The 3,070-nt window shown below is 48.9% G+C and overlaps 1 protein-coding gene across 1 annotated transcript in view; it reads left to right on the top strand.

Annotated features, from left to right (window-relative positions):
* Window positions 1–3,070, top strand: part of PYGM (glycogen phosphorylase, muscle associated) — a 15,099-nt gene that overhangs the window by 10,706 nt on the left and 1,323 nt on the right. The gene's annotated exons all lie outside the window — the stretch shown is intronic.

A 3,070-nucleotide genomic window follows, 5' to 3' on the forward strand; every position in this document is an offset into this window, starting at 1 on the left:
AGAGACGGGGTTTCACCATGTTGACCAGGATGGTCTCGATCTCTTGACCTCGTGATCCACCCACCTCGGCCTCCCAAAGTGCTGGGATTACAGGCTTGAGCCACCGCGCCCGGCCCTGAGTAGTTTTCTTATCATGAAAGTAACAACGCCAGGCATGGTAGCTCATACCCGTAATTCTAGTACTTTGGGAGGCCGGGAGAGGAGGACTGCTTGAGCCCAGGAGTTTGAGACCAACCTGGGCACATAGTGAGGCTCTAGCTGTACAAAAAAATTAAAAACTTAGGTTAACGTACTGTTGCACATCTGTGGTCCCAGCTACTATGGAGGTTGAGGCAGGAGGATCGCCTGACCCTGGGAGATCGAGGCTGCAGTGAGCAGTGATGGTGCCACTGCACTCCAGCCTCAGTGACAGTGAGACCATGTCTCAAAAAAAAAAAAATAATAATAATGCATGCTTATTAGCTGGAAAAAACCACAGAACGAAAAAGAATAAAATAACTGTCATTCATAATCTCATCACCCAGATTTAAAGCTACTGTACCCCTTTTTACGTATGTTTATATGTTTATTTGTATAAACATATTTGTAATCGGATAGGCATATGCACAGAGTAAAAGACAAGAAACAAACATGTAATATATATAGTTCTTAAAAGCTGGGAATAATATATGTACAATTTATTTGTTTATTTATTTTTATTTTTTGAGATGGAGTCTTGCTTTGTCACCCAAGCTGGAGTGCAATGGCACGATCTTGGCTCACTGCAACCTCTGCCTCCCGAGTCCAAGTCATTCTTCTGTCTCAGCCTCTCAAATAGCTGGAATTATAGGCATGTGCCACCAACACTTGGCTACTTTTTGTGGTTTTCTTAGAGATGGAGTTTCACTCTTGTTGCTCAGGCTGGAGGGCAATGGTGTGATCTCGGCTCACTGGTTCAAGCGAGTCTCTTGCCTCAGCCCCCTGAGTAGCTGGGATTACAGGCGCCTGCCACCACGCCCAGCTAATTTTTTGTGTTTTTAGTTGGGATAGGGTTTCACCTTGTTGGCCAGGCTGGTCTTGAACTCCTGACCTCAGGTGATCCACTCACCTCGGCTTCCCAAAGTGCTGGGATTACAGGCGTGAGCCACCATGCCTGGCCTACTTTTTGTATTTTTAGTGGAGACGGGGTTTCGCCATGTTGGCCAGTTTGTTCTCGAACTCCTGACCTCAAGTGATCCACCCACCTCAGCCTCCCAAAGTGCTGGGATTACAGGCATGAGCCACTGTGGCCGGCCAGTTTTTTTTTTTTTTTTGAGACAGAGTCTTGTTCTGTACCCCAGGCTGGAGTGTGGTAGCACGATCTCAGCTCACCACAACCTCTGCCTCCCAGGTTCAAGTGATTCTCCTGCCTCAGCCTCCTGATTAGAGGAGATTATAGGTGTGCGCCACCACATTCAGCTAATTTTTGTATTTTTAGTACAGACACTACAGGGTTTCACCATGTTGGCCAGGCTGGCCTTGAACTCCTGAGCTCACATGATCCACCCACCACAGCCTCCCAAATGCTGGGATTGTAGGCTCGAGCCACTGTGCCCGGCTGTATGTACAATTGTTAATCTTGATATCTTTTTTTTTTTTTGAGATGGAATTTCGCTCTTGCTGCCCAGGCAGGAGTAAAATTGTGCGATCTTGGCTCATTGCAACCTCCGCCTCCTGGGTTCACGTGATTCTCCTGCCTCAGCCTCCTGAGTAGCTGGGATTACAGGCACCTGCCACCATGCCCAGCTACTTTTTTTATATTTTTAGTATAGACAGGGTTTCACAATGTTGGCCAGGCTGGTCTTGAACTCTTGATCTCAGGTGATCCATCTGCCTCGGCCTCCCAAAGTGCTGGGACTACAGGCGTGAGTCACCACGCCCAGCTTGAATCCTGATATCTTAACACTGGAGAGAGATTTTCCGTGTCGTTAGTTTTCAAAAATATTTTAAATGTTTGTATAAGATTCCATCCTATGAGCATGTCACAACTTATTTAATCAATTCCATATGGCTGGACATTAAGGTTGATTTCCGGGTTGTTGAATATTACTGTGATGAGCAACCTTTTAACACCTACATCCACATCTGATAATTTCCTTAAGATAATTATTGGAAGGGAGATACTTCTGAGCTAAAAAGTATGAGTTCCTAAGGCTCTTGACACAGATTGCCAAACTGCTTTCCAGAAAGTTTCTCCCAGTTTACACTCCCACAACAGCTTCCTAGAGTTGGCATTAAACACTGAAAGGAGTTTCTCCTGCGAGGCTTGCCTAGAAAGCTGACTGTCCCCTGGGCAGGAGGGAGCTGTGAGATGTGAGCACGGGCCTGGCATGCCCAGAACTAGGCTCTGGAAGAACACTCTGGCTGCAGGATGGAGACTGTGTTGGAGGGGGCAGGTGGGGGGCCACTGTGGGGGCTGACACCATCATGCAGGGAGAGTCGCCTGAGTGTCACACAAGGGGACAGGGATTAGAGGCTTCGTGGGGTAGCGCTGGCTTCTGGTTGGAAGGGTTAGGGTTTGAGACTGGCCTGTGGAGGGCTTCAAGCCGTGGTGGAGGTGCTGAGGGTCAGTTGAAGGGTTGTACCTCTTAGCTGCTCTTGCAGCCCTAGGGCAAGGCCAGATGTGGACTTGGGCTACTGGAGGAGAAAACAAACTGGTGAGGAGACAGCAGTGGCGGCTGGGAGGAAAAGCACTTGCTCCGGGGCCCTGGTGCTAACACTTAGCTTTGTGTCTCCTCCCGGCCTCAGTTTCCTCATTCACAAAGGAGGGATGAAAAGCTGAGCAGTGGCGGAGCACGGTGGCTCATGCCTGTAATCCCAGCACTTTGGGAGGCTGAGGTGGTGGATCACCTGAAGGTCAGGAGATCCAGGCCAGCATAACCAACATGGAGAAACCCTGTCTCTCCTAAAAGTACAAAAAATTAGCCGGTCATGGCGGCGTGCACCTGTAATCCCAGCTCCCTGGGAGGCTGAAGCAGAAGAATTGCTTGAACCTGGGAGGCAGAGGTTGTGGTGAGCCAAGATTGTGCCACTGCACTGCAGCCCAGGCAAC

The sequence above is a fragment of the Cebus imitator genome, unplaced genomic scaffold (genome assembly GCF_001604975.1).
Source record: "Cebus imitator isolate Cc_AM_T3 unplaced genomic scaffold, Cebus_imitator-1.0 Scaffold102, whole genome shotgun sequence".
NCBI classification, from domain to species: Eukaryota; Metazoa; Chordata; class Mammalia; order Primates; family Cebidae; genus Cebus; species Cebus imitator.